This window comes from Accipiter gentilis, chromosome 2 (assembly GCF_929443795.1).
Source record: "Accipiter gentilis chromosome 2, bAccGen1.1, whole genome shotgun sequence".
NCBI lineage: Eukaryota > Metazoa > Chordata > Aves > Accipitriformes > Accipitridae > Astur > Astur gentilis.
This window is the reverse complement of record NC_064881.1, coordinates 9,828,760-9,853,319: the sequence shown is the minus strand read 5'-3', so window position 1 is coordinate 9,853,319 and position 24,560 is coordinate 9,828,760. Positions and strand designations below refer to the sequence as shown.

The window sequence follows — 24,560 nt, the reverse complement described above, 5'->3', positions numbered from 1 at the left end:
GATGAACATTTCAAAGAAGCCAGAGTCACACTTTCATTGCAATTTGTCCGCTAATACATTATTTAGAAGAACAGAATGTCATACAGTACACAAAAAGACGTTAGACAATTTATCATCTTTGTTTTAGTAGGGTTGGCAAGAGGTTTTGAAAGGACCACTTACAGCACGACCAGGAAATCCGGATAATGAGATAAGAGCACAAGAAAGGAACTGTTCATTTTGAGTTATGGATAGTATTAGCTTACTGTACAAAGAGGCCACACGACTGCCACTGATTTATACTCCAGCGCAGTCACTTAAGTAAGGAATGGCGTGCGCGAACATATGCAGGAGTCAGTCCTTACATACAGCCGCCTCGGTGAGGAAGGAAGCCGGGCAGACAGCCGTGAAGTGGGGACCAGCTGCGTGCCCCGACGCTCTCCACGCCGCGCTCAAGCTGGCCGGACCAGAGGGCCGCGGGGCTGGCAGACTCACCGCAGGCACAACCAGCCCCGGCGCCTGCAGCGTCCCCGACGCAGCTCCCACCGGAGGGTTTCCCTCCCAGCCACGCCGGGAGGGAAGAAGGACGGCGGCAGCACACGCTGCTCTCCTGGTATCACTGCTCCCGCCGCCTGCAAACGCAGAGTCACGCAGCCACCACCCCCTCCACGCACCAGCTCCTGCCTAAAACGCTGCCTTTCCAGTGTCAGCTTTACACCCCGCTTCCCTTACGACAGCCAACACTTTGCTCTGACCCTTTGTGACTATGCGTGTCATCCATGTCAAATGAGCAAAAAAATACTATTGTAATTAAGGGGACTGGCTGAAGCCCTTCTTGGGGACATATTGCAAGAGAAAGTAAAATAAAACCAAAACAATCGGGTTTTAAAGCTCACGAGCACCTTACAGGGAGGGATTTAACGTTTATCAGAGCAGAAGGTCTGCGGAGAAGACCATCTGATCTAGCTGTGGCAAGGAAGCTTTCTTCCACAGTGTGGTCCAACGTGTATTAAGGCCCATCCCTTCCAGTCTCACTGTCCATTAAGCAAAATGAAGTCCATCTCTCTGATAAAAAAAGTGGAGAAGAGCTTACCAAGCCTGCAGGCAATAGAAGAAGAATTTCCTGGATGGCAGTATTTTCTCAGTGTGCCAGAAGCACCCTAGCCAGCTTCCGAAAGATCACCAGAGGACCACAACACAGGAGCAGAAACAGAAACTACGACCAAGGGGCTCTGTCAAGAGTGGAAGCCCATCACGCATGAGCTCCTACTGTTCACTGTTTCATTTTTTCTTTTACCCATATTCATAGTACCTACTAAACATAATTCTTTACTGACTGACTGGTTCTATCTTCCACTGTGGTCAGGCTGAAAACAGCTGTTTAACATTCTTTGATGAGATGGAGTTCTTTAATGAGCCTGTTTGTTCACTATGTCAGTTACATCTGCGAAAACACCATCTGAAATACTACCATTCCATGACGTACCAAAGAATCTTCTGTCAGCCATGATCATTTCCATGACTGCAAACATCCAAGAAGAAAAAGAAAACTGGATGCAGGGAGAGAGACAACGTAAGTTGCAAGAAATGGGTAGAGGAAGTAAAAGAGGTAAGTAAAACCCATAACACCAAAGAAAATTTAGCACAAAAATAGTAAGATACTTGGGCAGGAAGATGGGGGGAGGCAAGAAAAGCATAAATTGTGTTGACAGCATGCAAAATAAAGAGAAGAAAGGAGGTAAGGAAAGTCTTTAAATTGTATATAAACAACATGTTCGTAAAAAAAGGTAAGTATAGATAAACTAGGTATTGTTGATAAAATTACCACCACAAGAGGAAAACTGCAAGACTTGGAAAATGATGACACTTTAAGCATTACTAGAAGTAAAAAGTAGCCTTTTATCTTCTTTAACAAATGATAATGTAAGTACTCCAGGACATCTGACTATTCAGGAATAATTGCATGCACTCCTAAGATTCCAGTTCAGAAAGTAATGGGCAGGTGCAAGAATCCTTTCAGAGTTTAGCACTAACAGTGTGAGTTACAGTTTCACTACAGGAAGCAAATTCGGCTCATCCATACTTCTCGTTCCAGTGCTTTAGGTGACATTTTCACGGTTAAGCCTTCATTCCTCAATTACAGAAGCTTAATCATCCTCATCACTGATGAGATCCAACAAGAATGTTTTAGCAGTGTCTCCATGGAAATTGACAGCAGGGATAAAACAGATTACGACTTCTTGAAAGGCTGGACCAGATGAACTTTCAAGGTCCCTCCCAACCTGGGCTGTTCCATGATCCTATGATACTTTGCTTTTGGATGCAGTTCTGATTGTTCTCAGTTCACAATGGTCCACAGTGCAGAGCAGCACATCTGACATCATAGGCACAAAACACTGTGCACAGGTGACTGCTAAATACTACCAATGCAGTGTGATACCTCAATGCCACTTAATAAAGGCATCACTTTCTATATTAATTAATGAATGGGAACTCGTAAGAGGAATCCTAGTAAATTCCTTCAGTGGAGGACAAAAAAAAACAAACAGAAGGGGGTTGACCAACCTTAATCTGTTTTAGCATGGATTTTTTTAAATGACCAATGTCATCATTGCTTAGCTTCATATTTGCATTTCAGCTGGTTTACACCCTAGGCTGGATTTCACTGAATAAATCTGTATCTTTCAAAAAGATAATTACCCACATCAACCAATGAATGCTCATTATAGTCAAAGATGGAACAATAAGCTTGCTTTGTAATAATCTGCTTTGTTTTCTTTTCAAAGAAAATAATTTCCTAATAATTGCAAGGAAAAGGAAAAGGGTAAAACTGTTACTATAGTTAATGCAGTTATAATTCAATTTAGTCCTAGCCATCGGCATAATTGTTAATATGTTCTATCCTCTTATTCATAAAGCTACCACTGGAAATGACATCACAGTGCACTATGCATTACCTATAGCAATGCTCTTGGCTTCAGACCCAATGAACTTAAGTTTATCTTTTTTCACTGAGCTACAAATTTATTAGACACGCCTCACTATTTTCCTTTGTAATATAAACTTGTTTGACTTGTTTCCCAACTCTAAAGTAGTGATTCGTCAACCTTTCGTAAATCAAAGTTACTTTAGCATAGAAAAACAGTTCTCACTCGCTTGGTTGATGCCACCAGATAAAGCAAAATTATTATTTTTCCTAGTCGAGTACGAAGCACACTGAGTAGCGAAAAGAAGATGAAAAATGTAAGAAAGAGAAATAATATGTTCAGCAAAACAGGTTACTCATATGTCAAGACATAAAAGGAATGTAAATCCACTAGTGGGTTTTAGTACTGCACATGACAAAAAAAGTCTCCTTGCTAAAAAAAAAATATTTTTTAAATTATGTGAATGTGCTTACAAGATGTTCTATGTACTGATCCTGTTATTTGCTCCGAATTAGCCTTTAAGATCAGCAGTCTTACAATGTATGAAAAGGTTGCATGTGACCACATCCCTCACCTTTCACATTTTCTGCTACAGATTTACACTCACTTCTTACACAGCACTCAAGCAGCCAAGGTAAATTACATATCTTTGAGATTTCTTTTTGTTCTTTACCCTCACCTGTAAGATATACTTGGGTATTTCCCTTCTTTGCAGGGTTTATGAAAAGCCTCTGAGGCACATACCATATTGACACACTTGGGTTTGCACTTTCAAAACTTCCCGTGAACAAATGTTTTTCAGCACTCCCAAGTCCGATTCGGCATAAGTCTCTCAGTTTCCCAGGGATCCATAGCATGCATGAACTAATATTTTGCCAGTAGCACAATTTTATTAGAATTTATCATTGTGAATTTTTAGTCTTCTTTACAGAAAATACACCCAGCTAGACAAGAGCATTTTATACCTTTCATTTGAACAGAAACTAACAGAAAGCACGAAGCCAATTTATAAATTGTGCCAACTTTGCTAGCAGTGAGATGTTTTTCCCTCAGTTCTGGAGGTAATTTGTAACACGGTTTAAAAATGCAAGTCTGAATGCTACATTTAATTTTCAAGAGCACTGCATGAATATTGGAAGATCTGAATAACTCTAGTAACAACTTCTTCCTGAAAATGCAGGAGCAATAAACTTCATAATTTGTCTAAAGTTCCTTACAGTGTGTTAGATATCACCAAAAAAAAACAGTAAAACTCAAAAGTGGAAATATTTGTATTTCCAATCAGTAAGTAAGAACATTTCCCTACATAATCCTCTATCACTGCCACAGGAATGAAAGAGTACAAAGTGACTCTTCTTCCTTCTGTGAGAGAGAAGTGTTTACTATTTTTTCAAAGACTGGAAATCTGGCATGGGAGAGAACACATACCAGAGGAAAATAAAAAGTTAAAATGGTAATAAATATTTAAACACAAACAGGGGTTCTGGAGGTTTATCCCTGTGCATTCGAATCAGGGTTTAGGGCTCCCCTGTGCCTTTGGACATTTTGTTGGGCAGCTATCCGTGTACAGCTTCTAAGCTCTAAATTGCTTTAATCTTTGTGATTGGATAATGATGAACTGCAGAGCCCAGAATTACGTGGCAGAAGCTTTTTAGCCTTTCATCCATCCAGCTTCTTTGCAAAATGCCTATTGCCACTGATCAGAGCTTCTCTTAGCCCACTTGCTGAACACTAAAGTTAAATTTCACAGTCCCCCAGCCATAATTTAAAAAGTACTTAGACAAATTAATGGAAGACTATGTCTCATATCCCCAACTATACTAATAAACTCTATTCCCCAGTTGTATCATAATTACCAATTTGGACACAATACGCTTTAACTAGGACTCAGAATACATTTGCTATAAATATGCAATTGTTATACTCTATGAAATACAACATAGTATGCAAAACATCCAGAGAGTAACAGAAAATCAAAGGACATGCTCACATAGTTGTCATTATTTTTTAATTTGATTGCCTAAGAAAATGAAGCTTGCGTTATTGTGCTGCATATATGCCCACACAAGCATGAACGGGTGAGAAATACCTGCATGTCTGAACATCTCCAAAAGCCTTTATGAGTTTGCAGTCTCTTCCTCATACTCAATTTCAGCAAAATGGGTCATAGAGGGGGCAGTACTGACAACAAAAGTTCCTAAAGATTTTGTGCAAACACATAGCCGGATAAAACAGTCTCCATTATTAATCCTACTGGCAATTAACCATCCATCAGGGATGTGAGCTTTTATTCTTGATAGATAACATACCACCTCAAAAAAAGTGAAGACAAATGAAAGCACCGCCTGCAGAACTACAAATTACTGTGGAGGAACCGAGGTCCTACCGTGGCGGGACCACAGAGCTATTTACATAAATGTAATACATGCAAAACCACAGCGGATTATCCCATTTAAAGAGAAAACATTTCACAATCCCCAATGCTATGCCAAAATACTGTATTGAAACAATAACTTCTTATTAAGCAAAGCATGGCCCTAATGGTGAGGCAGTCTGAGCATCAACTACAGTCATTGCCTTATGATAACACGACAGCCGTGGAAGAAAAAGGCAATGGCACTAGAAATCTTTGCTAATGAGCATATATTGTGTGCAAGGATAGCAAAACATAAGTTGTAAGTGGTTTAATGTCTCACATCAGCAGCTAACACACCTGCTTGCTGATTCGCCCTACAGAACGAGTCACTGACAAGGTGCTGTGGGACAGGCGGGATCTCAATGGGTGGTTCTTCTCTCTCTTTTTCAAGGGGATGACTCTCTTACACTGTTTCTACTATGCTATTTACACAGTAATTGTCATCAATTCTACATCCACATGCCTAATACATCAGACATCTTTCCAGAACTTGAATATTTGTTGAGATGGTGAAGTCATCCTAGCCCCCTTCTGGTTTCTTAGCGAAGCATCTGATTCTTATTAACAACCATTTCATTTCTGTAAGTTAGTATCATTCCCTCAAAATCTTATGCCTCAGCAAAAAAAAACTACCTACAGCTGTAAATAATAGCAAACCAGGAATTCAAGAGTTTATGGTGCACAAGGGTGCGTGACTGGGAAGTTTATGTGTTCGCCAGTGCTAAAGCCAGACACCTGTGCCAGCGTAAGTCTGCCTACAGCAAGGCTGAAGCAAGTGTTATTAGTTTGTTTGACAGTGTTTTCTAGCTGGCTTCATACTAGGCTGTCTTTCCACGTTCCTTCAAAATACTCTTATATTTCAGTTTTATTGTAATTCTTTCCATAACAGAAAAAAATGTAACAACATATCAAATCCATATCCAGATTCGCTCATGGAATTATAGTAGTTTTGAAACTAAATACTAACGCAGGGAAAGGAAAAATTTTTAAGTCAGAACTTAAGGAGAAACACAGGTTACTATCCCATATATTCAGCTGTTTGTTTAAACACAAACAAAATGCAATTTATTTGGGGAATTTATAGCTCTCTAAATAACAGTCCACTTTTCCCCTTTATAGTGCTGTAGTAGAAAAAAAAAGAATTTATTTAGCAGTTGTGGCTCTATTCACAGACAACATACTTGCAGAGAGATTCCTTCAAGTGCTTATTATAGTACATGAATTCCAAGAGGCCCAAATTTTCCTCCTTACAATGTATCAATTAAGACAGAGACTGGAAAATGAGCAAATATGACTTCATATCAAATTTAATGTATGGCAAGAATAGATCTAGACAAATCCATTTTAAATGCTCTTACAACAAATCATATTATTTTCCAGGTTTGTATAATGTTCTTCCAAAAGGTAATAATGCATCAGAGGAAGCAATGACTTAAAGTATACAGAAATTTGCTACTAAATCATGCAAAATACTCTGAGAAACCAGAAATGCATGTAAATCAATATCTAACACACTATATGCCTCCACTGTCTCTAACTACTGGAAATAAGCCTTTATGTAACCATTCATTAATGAAGACTCAAAGTACTAACCTACGTGTCCATGAAGTATGAATTTAAGCTAAATGGGATCAATGAGCTAAAAGAAATTTATGCGACTTGCTCAAGTCTATGTGGTGATCACAGAGTAAATCCAATTCAGAAGTTCCAGTTTGCTGTTGAGACCTTGCTCTACTCAGTACACTTGACATTGCCAAACTGAAGTAAGTAGGTTTAAATTAAAACCTGCCAGAAATTTTCTTAAACTTCAGTAACAAAAACATTACACACAGAAAATTTTGGGGTAAAATTCTACTAAATTATAGGCAAGACCATTTGAAAAAAATCCTAACAGACCAGTTTAACTATTGGTTGTTCACACAGCTTCTGATCAGCCCAGAAACCCCACCCATTAAACCGTCTCCCAGCCCAGGTTCTCTTCAGTTAAGGAGGGTTCACCACTCCTTTCTTCTAGCAGTATGCTCTGTTATTTTTTGACTACAAACGCTGAGGAAGAGAGTACACAGTATAACAAAAGACCAAGATTTGTTTTCAAAGGGAGGAGGCAGGTCAGCAGTGCGGACTGCCCGCTTCAGTGCTCGCTGCCCCCACCAACATCTCCTAAGCATGATGGGGACTTGGGCAGGAGCCTTTCCAGCACACACCAGGATCCACGTCTTCTTTTTGGGTCTCCTCACACTTCACATCTTCACAGTCTGGATTCAAAAGTTCTCTTCACTAATTCACTGCTTTTTTTTAATTCACTGTGCATTCAAACTGATACGTGTCATTTCACTCAATCAAGCTGTTTGTTCTTAAGTCCTTTTCCTGTACTTTTAAACTAAACTCTTGACAGTTTGAATTTTCTGTTGGTGAACAAATGGAAACCGGTTTAAGTCCATGGAATCTAACAACAACTGCTGCCACGACTGCCGTCAAATGCTGACGACTCATCCATATACAGAACAGGGATGTTTTATCAAGCTGAAAGTAAATTTCCAGGTAATCTGCCCTTGTCTGGTACGTACCGCCTAAAGGCAGATGTCTAAAAACATTCACATCAAGCACCTGCAATTTCACTGAATAAATGTATATTAAATAGTTTTAAGTTAAATAGTCAAGCATAGTTACTGACACAAGAAATACTATTTTCATGCTCTGTGCCAGGATGTTTTAATACACAACAGTGTACATTAAGTAGATTCTATAACTGGATTAGCGGGACAAAAATGAAACAAAGGTAAAATTTCAGTTACTCAAAAATTAGGCATTAAGATCTCACTGAATTATATAAAACTCTTCATATAAAACTATTCAAAATGAACCACTGAAAAAACTTCTCTTTTAGGCTTGAAAGAAATCAGTTCCAGATGGAAACCATCTGCAAGCATCCTAGTAGAAGTTAAGATGACAACTGAAAGTTATAAAAGCAGATTTTCAAGTAGAGTATTTTTACTTTCATATGGGGCAGAAAAATATCTATTATGGAAATTTCAAGGGACAGAACAGGCAATTCAGACGGTGGTGGACAGGTGGTAAGAACAAAAACCTCAGTAAGCTGCTAAACACAGTGCCTAATGCTCGGCTTTGCCAAGCAAAAACCTTGAAAACAAAGAGAGACCTTCAGCTTGATGTGAGGGAGGAGGAACAAACAGAGGCATGTAAAGAGAAGATTTAACAGGCCATGAAGATGATCCTTACTTGTGGTTCTGAATACACTTGAGGAGGGCACACAGCATGAGAAAGATTACCTGAAAGAGGGTCAATCCCTGTACAAGTACAGGGATACATGTACTTTATGTAGGTGTAAAAGAAGCCACAAGAACATCCAGCCACATAATGTGGCCACTGTCACGATCAAATATGGTTTTATTATTGATTTCCAAATTCCAGAGCTATACAAGGCTAACAAGCACTTAGTATATCATATTTAACACACATATATAGACATTTAGTTATTACAAGCACACGTATACACACGTATGTTAGAAATATACACTGTTAAGTGATAAGGCTGTAAAGGATACAAAACAAATACTGGGGGGGGGGGGGGGGGGGGAGGGAAATCATAGATGTGAAGGTCTAACTAGGGACCATCCTCAAAAATATTAAAATGATATGTTTTCAAATTACCAATTTTGTCATCCCTCCCAGGAAAAGTTGGCTGAAAAGCAAAAATTAAACCTTATGGCAATTTAAGAGGAAATATATTCCCTGTATATATGTATCAATAACCAGAAAGAGAAATAAACATTATACCTGAAGTTTTACAGATGAGTTGACAACAGTCTTTGTAACTCAAGTCACTTCTATCGTGACAGCAACTTTTACCTTAAAGAGGTGCCATCCATGCTCACTGCTGTACGCGTGAACAACAAAGAAACATTCTCCACTTATCATTTCTTCTTTGAATGAATCACTTTGACATCATTGTATCATGCCATTATAGGATTATTAGGCTGAAGATCTCAGGGGTTTCCAGCAATTAAGTCTCAGAACTATGAACCTCATAAATAACGCTTCCCTGTAAGGCACCACCCAAGAGGATGGCCAGAAAGAACCTAATGTGTGGCCTTCCTGGTGCTGACTGACTGGATATGCAGGAGCTAAAGGCTTGATGGGCCACAACATGCAAGGTGGGAGACAGGAAGAAACATAGTGTCAGTCATGGTTGTGAGAAGACAGAGTCCAAGCTTTCTAGGGTACAACCACCACCCAAAGGTGGGTTTTGCCACAAGCAACTATCAGCCGCACGTTCCCTGACCTGTAACAGAAATATTATGGCCAATCTTTGTAAATAAAACGGGTGCCGTCACAGGAATCTCCAATATGCATCTTCTATCTTCTTTTAACACAAGCACTCCGGCAAGGCCCCAGATACCAGGCAGCTACTCAGATGGAAGGGACTGTCATGTAAATCATTTCATGCTTCAGAAGCTGCCTTGCGTATTTCAGTAAATCAAAGGCTTCCCAGACGGATGAAAACTGAGCTTGCGGTAGAAGAACATCCTCTCCGTGGTCGAGGAAGACAGAGCTGATTCAGTCACACATCATGCGTGTCATGCTCTTACAAAACACCTGCACTCTTGCTCCAAGCAAGCACATGCAGGCTCCTAGGGAAATCAGCGCGACTGCCATGAGGATTATCCCAAGAACCACACTTCCCTATACAGAAAACAACACACAGTGTCTCCTTTCCAGCAGCTACAGGACTGAGGAGCCTTCTGATTATGAGCAGCAGTACCTTCACTTTAGGTATGTGCTGCATGTAACACCACAAGTTTCCACCTCAAATAAAAAAAAATAAAAAATTCTGTTTTATGACCCATAACAACAACCACTGTTTTGGTTAAACATGCAGGCTTCTTTCCTGGCCCCCAGCCTTTGGCACAAAAGCTAACTCTGGCTCTTCTCAGTTTTCTTCTTGACTATGCTAGGCAACACTGCACAAATAATGCAGTATCCACAAGCAGATGAAAAATCAGAATCAGCATTACACAATAATGTAGTATACAGAAGCAGATGAAAAATTAGAATCATCATTTACTTAAAACATGAATTTTCACAGTCTAGGAAGTATAACCATGAGAAACCACCTCTGAAAAAAAAAAAAAAAAGAAGATACTGGAGTTGAGAGGAAGACCACTTTTCATTCAACCTCCCATTCACCCAGTATACACAAACAAGACATCACTGGAACCAATGTCATATAGCATTACTGTGAGTATTTAAAGGCTAGATCCAGAGACTCTAGATCCAGAGCTTAAATTCAGCCTGAGGTATGGATCTATTAGGGGGAGGAAAAACAGTGGGACAAATGAGAAGGCAACTATCCCTCCTCAATTAGCATTAATCAGTATATCATGGCTAGGCCTCTCTGAATGCTTGGGAACAAGCTACGTCAGTTCCCCAAGCCAGCCTATGGCTGCATATTGGACTGATCTGTGATTTTGCCTACAGTAATTATTTTTACTGATTAACTCTTTATTGTCTTTTACTTCCCTTTATTTTAGAGTTTTAAATATCCCTCTGGAGATTCGACTTGCAGACTCTAGAGTGACCCTCATCCTAAATCGAAGGGTGCATAGATTGGTGTTATTGATATATACAGTTATTCCCAATCTAGAGCATCTCCCATGTGCACTTACTATGCTGAATTTGTTTGCATAGTCAAAACATCAAAGCTCAAACACTGCCCCTAATCTGTGTCACAAATGTGCCGCAGTACTGTAAAAACAATTGGCTTGTATAAGAGACCATAATTTTCATGTCTAGCATTACTCTGTCGTATTTAAAGGCATGTTTTCAGGTTGTTTCTAATAATTTCTAAATACCAGAGTGTATTTCAGATGGATGGTGTTTAAAAAATCCTTTCAAATAAAAGATGTATTTACGTAATTATACCTTCTTTTTAAGCTAACAAAAAGCTTTGACAAACAAACAGACGGGTGTTTTGGGCAAAACCATAGGTTTTGAACACAACAGCAGGACAGTTTATACAATCATAAATATTGGTTACTACTACAGATGTGTATTTTTAAAAATAAAGGACTAGCTTTCCCTGCAGTAGAATCTCCAGCTATTTACATGCCATAAACCTGCAGAAAGTGACAGTTAGCTGTAATTGCAAAACTTCAAAGTACTGCATCGTTTTTGCGAGCTTTTGTGCAGGGTTTTTTCCAGCACTTTAAATGCCTGCAGAGAGAGATTCTCTATGTAGGAAGATCAAAAATACTTCTCGCCATCCAGAAAAGACAATTCTGCTTACATGAGGAATGTAAGTTAATCTTGTGTATCATTTTGTAACTGGAGTAATAGCGACGCTTGATCCATAAAAGCACCCTCCTTCTCATCTACTTTCTCTGAAGCAGAATTAGTATTTAGAAAGCTCACAATCTTAATTTTACACTTTTACAGTTGCCTTTAGAGGTGGTCCCAGCTATTTGTTCCAGTTCTACTTGCTGGAAAGGAAGTTGCCCAGATAATTTTCCTAAGGAAATTAGAATTGTGAAATGAGGTCCATAACTCTGCTTAGTCTCCACAGACTTCTGAGCACTGTAGAGTCTATTATAAGAACAGGCATGTGTATGAAGCCCAATTTATCGCAGCATTTATCTTGAGTGAGAGATATATGTATATACATGTATGGCAGGGCAAAAAGGAAGAGAAATCCTGATGATGCCACTTTTGCATCTCTCCTAACATGAGACAACCTGAGGACCTCACCAATTCCCATTTTGCTTCTTGTGCAATGAGGCCAATCTCAGATAGCCTAAAGAACCACAGCATCTCAACTACATCCCCAAATGGACCTGCAGAAGTGAGTGGTCCACCTAAGGATGCAACTGAATCCCTGTGCATGAGGTCCTGCTTTAAATATGGGGAACTTATGGGACTTTTGGAGAACAATGACACAGATACTGTCTTTACCAGACATTTTTCATATAGACAGGGAACATGCTTCTGGCAGAACTCTTCTGCATGAGTAGCAAGTCCATATTTCAAGGATGTAATTCTAAATATTACTGATCGATTGCAGTCTTGGGAAGTACCACTTTCCGCTCAAGAACACGACAGCAGCTCTCATTAAACATTTTGTTTCTGTCCTTCTTGCAGTTCTCTCTCTGCTTTGTCTAGAAATGCAGCTATTCACCTTTTCCTTTTTTCAAGGGTCATGCATATCCTCTCTCTATCACAGCATAAAGAATGCAAAAGTAAACCCACTGTATTCTTCTGCCTTCTTTCATACAGTCTATTCATATGTTTATGACCCCAGCTACTGGTGATCTCAGGCTTACAGTCCTGCAGCCATCAAAGAACCATATAGAAGGAATACTGCTGCATACACATGGTGGTCAATACTACCATGCAGTAGCTAGCAGAGAAAGTGTCATGTCATTTGATGCTCCTGAGAGCAGAAAGTGGCAAAAAAAATCCAGAGTGAAAAACAGCAGAGTTCCCTATCAGTATCTTTATACACCTACTATCATTCTTTCTAATGAACAGCTGGATGTGACATCTTATCTGCATCTTATAACACTTAAAGAGCTTGTAGCTCTATCTGCTGAATGGTCATGACTACTGCCCTTCACAACACATCATATGCCATTAAAAGCTTCTTCTCTACTTGGTAAACATTTCATGGACACAAGGAAAGCTTTATTCAAATTAATTCATTTAAGAGAGAAGTGGGGAAAAGATGCTTATAGGTTTCTTTAACGTTTCAGTGTTGAGATTCAGAGAATATCTCCTGGCTCTATCACAGTATGCATAGTTAAGGTGAGGAATTCCCATTAAAGGTAGCATCTCTCCCTGCATAAAGAGTTATAATATCTAAGGTCAGCAGCTGCACCACATCTTCTCCTAAGAAAGCACATATGTTCACCTGCATATGCAGGTTCCTGACTGTGACTTCCTGTGACAACAAGTTACTGTAGCTTGTCCCCTTCGGTATTAGAGGGGATATTTCTCAAATAGGCACTTCAGATCAGGTCTTAGTCTTTCCCTACTGCTGCCCAGTAGAAACCATATTTGATTCTTCTCTGATACACTTTTTCAGGATAGGTAGGCATCACGTTTCTTCATAACGTTTAAGAATATAAACATCTGAAACTGAACACAGAATAAAACCATCAAAAGGCATTCCTGCTTGAATCTACCGTAGCAAACACCCTCGTAACAAAAGTTTGTTAGAAAATAATGTGATGTGGTGAGGCAGGTGCCATATTCGGAAGACTGCCTCTTGCAAAAGTCTGTATCTACTGGAGAAAAACTCTTCCCCTAAAACACAGCATCATGCAACCCTAAACCCTGTTGGGTGTCAGGAGCTTAGCAGGAAGCTGTACCAGTCTGAAAATTTATTAAATCCATTCTCCTTGGTGCAAGAGCATCACAGGAGCTTGTCCAGGTCACTCTGATTGGATTCGTTGCCTACACAAAACCAGGCCATCCTGAACCTAACTGGTTTCACACGGCTGAAATAAAAAGCTAACAAAAAATGCCACAAGAGTCTTTCTCCACTGCTCCAATACTGACATCCCGTATCTTCCAAATAGCTCAGCTGCAAAGCCTGGAGGCTGAGGGAGCAGAGACTCAGGTCCGTTGCCAGATGACCCTCTCAGAACTGGATGTCCTCCCCATGTACTGGACATTCAGCCACACTGGATATGACTCCTCTTTTCACTCCATTTTAACAAAGCATTTATACAAGGATCAAGGATTGATATTTAAAACATCTCCTGAGTTTTACTATGATCCCCAAACTCACTTCACCTGCCTAACAGGAGTCTGAAGGACATCACGCTCTCTCTCGCTCAGAATAACAGACTTCTTCCTTAACCAGATATATCAACCAATCCACATGTTAGTATCTTTCCTGCTTTGCAGAATTTCCCACCTTATTTTTTATAAAAAGCAGTAGTTGTACAGCAATTATTTTAAGATTATGATCTTGGGCACATTATCAGGTTTTTTAAAAACAACACTGAATACAGCAACAACACAACAGGGCAACTGATTGGACTAAGCAGGTTTTCTACTCCTCCCCAAACCTGACACAGTAAGGTCTACAGTGTAACAGTCTCTACCCTAAATCTAATTTTTCTATATATTCGGATGATATCCTCAATCCCTTATTTCCTGGCAGAAAACAATAAAGTTGTATCAAGCCAACTCATCACTTTTTAGGCAAAAATTAGCTAGTTCAGTGTTGAAACCTGAAAATATACTTAAAAGTAATGACCTAAGTAATCTTGTTCAACACTGGAAAAAACGGGTCCGCATACAATGTATGAAGTTAACAGAAAAAGTCCAAGTCATTTCAGTAGATGCTGGATGATGTTCTTGTAATTTGCCAAAAGGGAACTGGTCCCCAAGTATTTTCTCTTCCTATTTCCCAAAATGCTTTTCCACAAAAAAGCATGTCTTTGCTGTTGTTAGACAATTGCAGCTAATATATAATAGCAAAGAGTTAACAGTAAAAGGAAAAATCAAGTCTGATTTCAAAAAGGAAAAGTCATAGACTCAGTCCTGTAAACACACAGTATATAAAGGGTAATATATTAATCTTAATGAAGAGTCGTACATAGACACACAGAAGCAGAGCACAAAAACCTACAGAATCAATTGGATGCAAAATGTACAACATGAGGAAAATAAATAATGCTTGAGATAAACCTTGAGATTTTCATTTCAGGAAAAAGTATTGTAATATCATTATGAAGAGGTTAAAAAAGAGGCAATAAGAGGTACATGAAAGGGCATGCTGTGTAGGAGCACAGTGATAAATGGCAGTATCAAATCACTGTTAACAACTCAATTTCTCCATTAATCAAAGCATGCAATGAATAATCATATAGTCCATCTCCCAAAAGTAGGAAGGTGGGGTTTTTTTAAACTAACAAGAAAACTTTGCAAACATATATAGGTATATAAATGGCATTGAGAACATAGATAATAACACAACAAAAAGAATGTACAATCCCTGATGATTACTAGGAGGCTACTTAATGTAGTTAAAAGGAAAGCTGCTGTATAGAACAGATTAATAAACTGAAATTTAGGCAATTTTAATGAAGACAACCCAAGAAAATAGCTCAGACAACCTCACAACTGCCTAAGACAGTAACTTGTGAAAAAAAGTATAGGATGAATCATTACTACAAATGCTTAAGAATTAACTAGCTGAAAGACTAATGACACAGTGTAGAAAGAAATTCTCTACTTGTGCATTCAATTATCCAGGAAGGTCCTTCCTAATCAAAGTGGGTTAAACAAAAACGAGTGGTAATAATCATCAGATGCTGTCATGATTTCTGCATACTTTGCTTGGAAGCATCTAGTGCAGTTACAGTAGGCTTCTTCCAGTAAAATTCCTTCACGAATGTCACTGTATTTGACTGAGAAGTTGCTTCAGCTGAAAAAGCAATAGAGTAGCTATTTTTGCACTTACATTAATAGAGTTGCTTAGTTTGCGGACAGGGAGCCCTGCTACTAACTGTACCCCTGGCAGTGGCCAAATATGTCCCATTCATAATGTGTTAACCACTCCAGCTCCTCAGAACTGTAGCCCCAGTTTGCTTTTTTTTCCTCTGTGTTATTAAAGCCTAACACTGATTTTGAAGAGGCTGCTATTTATTATATATTACATTCTGTGTTCATAATGTTGTTTCATAAAAAAGCAAAACGCATAACTCACAGAATGAGAACTAAGGCACTCCAAATGTTAAAATCCATAGAGACGCAGGTCTGACGCAGATTTTTACTCAAAATCTATCTTCAGTGAAGAGCTCTACGCATACATCAGTGTGTGTTTTGTTACATGACGACAACTGCTCTGCATGGACCAAACCCTTACATTGCCACATAAATGTTTGCTATTTAATAACTGATTAAAACAGTTGTGTGAAGAACTATTTGTAAATTCTGCCGCATTCAGGAACATACAGCTGTGATACCAAACAGTAATGGATACAGGCAGACAGCTGTGTGTGATGAAACCTAGAGCTGGAAGACAACTGTAGAGCTGATGATTTTCCCCTCCTTTTTCACTTGAAAAAAATTCTAATTAGCATAGATTACTTCTCAAAGGCTGTTTATAATATATAAAATGATAGGAGAGAGAGCAGACAGTTCTCTTGCAAGAATAATTCTAATGGCTTTACTTCTTTAGGGGTCAAAAGCAAGCCAAAGAAAATCAATGTCCATTTGTGTTGCAGAAGCTGAAACATACAGTTCATTATTCACAACTGTTAAAATAGTCAATCAAAACATTTTGCCATGTAGAGCGACTAGAAAAAAGCTATCTCATATAATTTTGAATGAAGATATATTTAGAAATAGCAAAGAATTTCAGAAACAATTCTGTAATTAAGAATCAATGCTTTATAGTAAGGCAAATATTAACAACTGTATTATGTATGAATATCAAATTTTGAAAAGATTTCCAAGATCTTAGTAATATATCTGTTGAAATCAGTGACATTTTTACACTAAATAGCAAAATAGTCTTTACAGCAAGAAAGAATCAGAGTGTAGGATTTCTATCACTCGTCAGATTCTGTTATCTGTACAGGATGATTTCAAATTCCCTTTAGTTTTTGACAGAAAGGGGAAGAAAAAATGAATGTCATCAACAGCATTCCCATTCTTACTTCTTTATGGATAGCTGTATTCTTTTAAATACATTTAATACAACCAGCGGAGGGGAAAAAGGCATGTTTTGTTTTGTTTTGTTTTATTCAAACAGCCTTTGCTCCCAGTTAAATGTAGGTCTATTTAAATAAGCTGACCAAAAGCAATATAAAATTTACTTAAAGAGTCATTTCTAATATCTTCAACAAGAAATGCAGTATACTGTCCACTATTTGAAAAAAATACATTGAGAATGAACAAAAAAATAAAATAAACCCAAACTTTAGAATAATCCAATTAATAAACTCTTCCTCCTCTGATAACGTTAATCTCAGAAGCTCCAAGCAACAAACACTTTACAAGTGCTTGATGTCATCAGCTTTAAAAGCACACCTTTGAACCAAAATCTCACCCGACCAGGGAAGGAACACCCAAATCTAACAGCAACTAACAAATACTTGATAGGAAAAAAATTAAAAACCCAACACTCTTGAGATGAGATCTAGATGATAACTCTCTGCAGAATCATCAACTGAGCCAACAATCAACTGCACTCAACGGCATCTCTGAAGCCATGAGTTCTTTCACAGACTCCGTATCTGTGTCAGTATTAAAGTAGTAAAACATCAGTGCCTTTACCTCAAGCACATCGCACTCAGGAATTTTGGTGGCTGTTGAAAAGCACGCTGCGAACACCAGTGTGGGACTTCTGCTCTGCTGCAAGACTTGTTCCACTCCAGGAACATCCACTTCCACCCTCAGGGCAAGACTGTGCTCAGCTGTGTTCAGCTCCTGGCACAGGGGGACCTCCTGCTTTTCACAGCGGAAGGTACAGCACAGCCTTCCACAAACCATCCATGCCTTATTGTTAAAGTCATTCTGAGTACCTGAGTGGCACAGCAAACCTCGTCCAGCAGTATCATTTATCTATGTTTTGGCTTCCCATGTAAAAACCCAAGCCCATCTTTTAGAACAATTATACATATGTAACTCGCATCTACTGTTACTCTCACGTGAGTATCACAGTGAAGAGCTTTTAGGGTTTTGTCCAACACTACCCAAAGCAAACTGGAAAACAAGTCATGAAATTAATCACATCCCAAACACTCTTCTTGATTAGTTTCCTTCTACTCATCACTTTAATAACTGAAGAGAGCAAGTCCCCAGGAAACAACCCGGCCCTTGGGTCCTGCACCACCAGACCCGTCACACAACTGAGCGTTCCACCTCTTCTGGCCAACTCAAGCTAATTACTGAAGATAGGGCTCAGAGTCCCAAATGACAGTGACAGCCACATCTGAAGTGCTCAGTGAAAAAAAAAAAAGCTTTGTTTCCATATCACGTAGCTAGCTCCTCTTCTTCATAAGGAGTAGACACATTACCTACTAAATCAATCTCTCAAGGTGGATAACAATTTCTTCCTTGGATAATTAAATATATATGTGAATTTCACTGGCTGCGTCTCCACTGCATTCCCCAGTGTTGATTAGGGCTGTATCTTTGAGGCATGATCTGTTTTGGTTTTGGGTTTTTTAAATGTATGCTTTCTCTCCTTCCCCTGATCTGCGACACGAATGCAGAAAATTTAGGTTGGCCACGACGACAGTAAGTCTTTCTGACTTCTCCAGTTATGGTAGGTAAAACTCAGGGCAAATACAGAAGGTTGGCTGGGTAAGCATGCTAAGCCAATGTCAGAGCATACTGTCAGAGGTACATATTGATGCAGCAGACTCAAATTGGGATTCAACCCACCCACATTCGTTCTTCTCCCTGGAAACCCGAACTGAAAACACAGCCATGAGAAGAGCCAAGAAAGACTACACATTAAATCCATTTGACATTTCTAATCTTTCACTACAACTCCTTACCTTTTTACCAATGCATGCAAGCAGACCTGGCAATGACTACCGGTAAGAAATACTGACAGTATCACAGTTTTCCTAGTAGCTCAGGCACAAGGACCAGTGCTAAATTACGAGCACAAAGAAATGGTACTTATCTGAGCAGTTCAGAGGGAAGAACTGAGAGCAGACTACAGCTCTTGTTTGTTTGTCTTAATATTCGATTTAAGATGAATAAATAGAAATTACATGCTCAACTGGGTTGGGCTGACTAGAAAAACCATGCTTAACTGTTGATATGTTTAATTTTGCTTACAGGTCTTTCTGCCAGTTCACGAAAGTTATGCCTGACAAGCCAAACAGCATGTCTGAGCAAACATGAAAAAAATCTGGGAAGAAACGTAATCTCTGAGCTTGCCCTGGAATTTCTGAATCAAGTCAACATCTTCTCTGTTAAAGAGATTTGCATAGCATTAAAATAAAAATGCATGCTATAAAGTTGAATATACTGTGCTTTGGAATGCTCAGATTCAAAAGATACAAGCAAACTGGGATACAGAACATTAAAGAGGATACTAGAATAGCCTTACAGTGAACTGTATGATGGTTACTCCTGAATTTTTAAAATTGAGAACTATACACATTTTAAACTGAAATATAAATATGCAGAAAGCCTTTCTGACAAGTACCAAGTAAAAGAGAAAGAAAATATGTGAAGATAAAGGCCTTTGATTAATATCTCAGAAGTGGTTGATTTTACTTATATCCTTAAAGACCTCAGGTCTTACCTTCCCTCTCTTTTCAAGTTTCTAACAGAAAAAGAAATGTTTCTTTTCTTCTATTACAGCCTATGAAAACTCAGTTCTCTGGCCATGTAACAGAGTGAAAACCTGGCTGTAAGTGAAAGTCTAGAGCACCATGTTCTTTAATTCAGTGATGGGGACCTTCATTAGATTATCTCATAGCTATGGGACAAGATACTGCAAAAGCCAAATGATACATCATTAAATTATGTCTCCTTCCTCTCCAGGCAAAAAGCGAGTATAGCATTAGATTAGTTTGAAGGACTAAAAAGAAAAGGAAGAAAAGGGCTCTGTAATATGCATCAGAAGTGACACAGCTGATACAATCGTTAAATCTTATTTATTTATATAATCAGGTATAAGCAGTTACTTATGTTAATTGTGGAAACCTCAAATGTAATATATAGCCCAAATGAATTCCACATCAGTGCGTGCTTCAGTGTTTTGCGATCTCCCTTGCACATGCCTAGTGAAAGCCTGCCACTCTGCAACAGAGGAAGGAATTACTACAATAAAACCACAGGCAGACTTTGCTAAAAACTATACTTTTTTTGATATGACGCTGAAGCAGCTGAGTGTTTTAAGTAATGGATAGGTTTGCGTCCCACCGTCTAGCAACAGTCATTCTAATTGAGTTTCACGGTATCTTCGGAGAGTCAGAAATAGGAACCACAGGAACGGTCTCTGTAAACTGCACTGAAACAAATGACGCTCCCCTCAGCCTGCTTACCCACAGTGATCTCCATCCACCATTACGGGAAAGGCTTACTTCATCTTTCTGCTATAAACTTAGTTACATGTTCACCATACTGACATCTTTTAATCTTACTATGTCAATATTGTATCTATGTAAAAATGTGTATTTCAGTGCATAAAAAGATCTGTTGCTGCGGACAAATCCAAGTGCATTAACCTGGGAAGCTCCGAGATCGCTACGCACACCCACACACCCCTTTCACTAGAGAGCTCACTGATGATAAAATGAAATATCCAAAACTCAACAAACATTTCCCGCACAGTGACATTTCTGCGGGAGCGTATGCTTCCAACACTGCAACTTATACTTTCGTCACTATTAGTGAGTTATTTCCTCAAGTTATTTCCTACACATATGCCATGCCCAGTGCCTCTGCTGAAATTACCACGTTCACTGGAACTGAACTGAGCTCTCAGTGAAACATCAGAGCTTAGCTATCTATAAATGTGTGTAAATGCTTTTATTCTGTGCTGCTTTCATGCGTAGAACAGAACGTACATCAAGGTCACTGTAAAAGACTGTAGTTTCCGGGCTCACAGAGAAGACACCAAGGAAATCAATAAGAGCAAACTTAATTAAACACTGTCTGAAGTTCTGTCTTCTTCCAAACCTGCCCAGAATTCACATCTCTATCCCCCGTGTTTCAGAGCCAAGGTGTTTCACAGATACGGGAAGGCAGGCTGCTTAGCTTAAACACTATCAGCGCTGAAAGGTGAACAGGAGAATTCATTCCTTGCAGGGTGACAGGTCTGGTCTGAGCTCTCTTTTAGCAAAAGATTACAGCCCCATGGGCCTCCTCTTTTGAACCGGAGCTCCTCCGAGAGCAGAATTAGTCCCCTGCCTGCAACCTGCGCTCCATATACTGAAATAAATTGCAGTCAACTTTTTGTTTCATGGCAATGTCAAGTACAGCAATAAATACCCACAGGCTAAAAAGTAAGCAAACAAAAACGGCTGGGCAAACCATATCCTCACACCAAGAGCATCTCAAAGAAAAGCACCAGGTAGTGCACAAGAAAGTTGAAGGCGTAATAATCAAAACTCTGCCTTCACTATCTCAAACCGTAAGCGGGTCTGAAAGGTTAACACGCACACTGCCTCTCTGCTACAAGAAGCACCGACGGAAAGCAATTAGGAGACTCCCTGCAATTTAATCACAGCTCAGCACAAAGAAGGCGGCATTCGGTATTAACGCCTAGGAGAAGGCATCATCTCGCAGAGTTGCACGAACGGGAAGCACTGGGACACGGTGTTTCCTTCGCGGCTACCACGCCGGAGCGCCGCACCGGCGGGATGCCGGCGGCGGACTCCGGCAGAGTTGGAGCGGGGCTCCCCCGCAATCCCAGCCGCAAACCGCCCGCACCTAAACGCCCGAAAAGTGCCGCGGGCGCCGGCGACCACCCTGCCCCCAAACCAGGAGCGGGCGACCAACAGCTGCACAAAAAAAAAAAAAAAAAAAAAAAAAAAAAAAAGTCACTCCAGACGAAGGTAACGCAGCGAAAAGACAGCAGAGAGGGAGCACTTACTTGCCTATACAGCACCGCCGGGCGACCTCCTCTCAGCCGGTGGAACGCCGTGCCTCCCGTCCGCCTCGGACCGCTCCGCGCTATTTCCAAAATATCTCCCCAGGGCGCCGGCACATCCCCGGGCTCAGCCGGAGCGCGCAGGGAGCCCGCCCGCCGCGCCCCCCAGCCCGGTGCCCATGGTGCCAGCCACAGCCCCGGCAACTGGCGCCCCTTCCCGCCGGCGCTACCTCGGGGGCGGGCCGCCGCCTAACACGGCATCGCCGCCGCCGCCGCCGCGCCGAGGGGGAGCGAGGGGCTCCCCGCGCCCTTCCCGGAGACGGAGCGGGGGCGCCGGGCGGGGGGAGCGCGGGGAGGCAGCGCCGCCCCTCCGCGGCGGCGAGCGGCCAGGCGAGGCGAGGCGAGCCGAGCCAAGGGGGAGGCGAGGCGGCGCGCCGCCGCCACCGCGGCCGCAGCCAGCCGCGGCGATGCCGGCCCCGCCCGGGACCCCCGCCCTGTTCCCCCCCCCCCACCCACCCCCTCCCGCCGCTCCCGGGGCGCTCCGTAACGCCGCCCCGCCGCCGGCGCCACGAGATCCGGTGACGCGCAGCCCTCCCCCCGGCCGGCCCCCGCGGCGGAGCGGGGCGAGCGGGCGCTTAGGCGGGGCGCCGCGCCGCAGCGGGGGCGGGGGGGCCGCCTCCGGCCGGCGGCGAGAGGCTTGGCCGGACCTGCCGGGGGAACGCGGACCTCCCGCCCCCCCTGGTCCGGTCCGGCCCGGCCCACAGCGGCGGCCGGCGACCCCCGGCGGGCGGGGGGCAGCGCGCTCCCGGCCTCGGCGCCGCTGGAGCTGCCGGTCCGCCGGGGGGGCGGCGGTGTCCCCCCAGGCGGCGGGGGAGCCCGCAGAGCCCTCCCCTGTCCTGGGCAGCTGCGGCTCTGGGGTCTCCCCCCGTGCCCGGGCGGGAAAGTTGTCCGCCCTCCCTCCCGCCTCAGCCAGCCTCCGCTGCTGCTCAACTTCCCCCGGCTGCCGTTTCTCCCGGCTGGGCGAGCAGGAGAGAAACTAACATCGACCCCCCACGTTTGGAAGAAATTTGGTGCCGGTTTTATTCCTTTGCCGGCTCGGGCGCGACCTGCCTGCCCCGCTGTCTCCCAGCCCCTACCCCGCCCCGGAGCACAGCGAGCCCCGCTCTCCCGGGCAGCCTCGGGCAAAGAAGGGGGCCCAAAAGGCGCAAAGCGTGCGGGGGTGCTCCCCCCTACGGCCCCTGCGCGGTCCCCTCTCTCCTCCTCCTCCTCCTCCTCCTCTTCCTCTAACGGCGGCACACGGCGCCCCGCGGGCGATCGCCCCGCAGGCATCGCCCGCCCCGTCGGGCAGCGTTGAAATGATGCGGTATAGCGTCGCAGAGCAGGGAGATACACGCGCAAACCCACATATATAATACACATATCTACAGATACGTATGTACACGCAGCCCATACGCACAGCCCGGCGAGGGGCGGCCGCCGCGGGGGAGCCGGACCTCCCGCCGCGACGGGGGCCGCCAGGCACCGACCCGCCTCTGCGAAGGCTGAGGGAGGAGGAGGAGGAGGAGGAGGAGGAGGAGCAGGGGGAGTCCAGGCAGGAGGAAGAAGGAGAAAGAGGGAGCCCGGGGCGAGCCGCCAACGCAGCCGCCCCCCCCAGCAACCCGCTCCGCCGCGCTGGCTGCGGGGGGAGCAGCGAGCCCGGCGGGCTCCCCCGCGGCGGTAGCGGGAGGCGGGCTGGGCCGCAGCGGGCGCGGAGCGGCCTCGCCGCCGCCCGCCGGCGCTGTGCGGAGCTGCGGCCGCGGCAGGGAAAGCCCGCGGCCCCCGCGGCAGCCCACGGAGCCTCTGCGGCGGCTCGGTCCGCGGCAGAGCCGGCCCGTCGGGGTGCTCTTGCTGGACTGGGGGTGGGGGGAGCAGCCGTGGCCTCCTCCGCACCGGCCGGGGCCTGTTTTAGCTCTGGGAAATGTTTTTTTCTGTAGTTAAGCTGAGGGTATCGGGGAGGGTGGTCAAAATTAAAAGGCCAGTCAAAGGAGATTGAGGTTTGCCTTTCTCTAGCTCCTCTGCCAGCCCTTTTCCTCTCGACTCGTTTAGGCTTCTTGGAATGAAAAGTAGTTTTCCTACGCATCTAAACAGTTAAGGGGTCTTCTTCCACCAACCTGGTGCAAACAGAAATGTTTCTGTTCCTTATGAATTCCTTTTATAAATATTAACTTCAGTAATGTGCAGTGAGCCGTTAAGGGGGAAAAGGATTTAAAAAGACGGCTTCACGCAAGCTAAATGCAAAGATAGTGGAGTTGCTCTGAAGAGTACAGTTAAGTGTTGAGTTGATAAATGCATGAGAATATGCAGTGATAGGTTTCATGCCTAATTGAACAGATTTGTACTTCAGCTCTCATCTAGAGATACGGCTGCTTATTTTTCCCTGTTTCTTAATACTGATTGATGTTAACAGAGTTCTTGATAACTTGGTTGGCTTGTAGCTATCTGCCCTATTGTGGTTCTACTGAAAGACTGAATGGTTTGAACTGACAGTTCTTCTGTCAAGATTGAAAAAATAAATGATTACGGCTGTACATATATTAGGACTAGGATGATTAAAATACACGTCTGAGAACTGAAATAAGTGAAATGTAACGGACCAAAACCTGTT

General features: G+C 42.4%; 1 protein-coding gene across 3 annotated transcripts in view; it reads right to left on the bottom strand.

Moving 5' to 3' along the window:
- Positions 1-22,375, bottom strand: part of SNTG1 (syntrophin gamma 1) — a 354,767-nt gene extending 332,392 nt beyond the window's left edge. For all 3 annotated transcript variants that reach the window (XM_049817320.1, XM_049817330.1, XM_049817340.1), the window contains exon 1: positions 21,920-22,375. The gene's annotated coding sequence lies outside the window, so the exon portion shown is untranslated. The remainder of the gene's footprint in view (positions 1-21,919) is intronic.
- Positions 22,376-24,560: the final 2,185 nt, after the last annotated feature.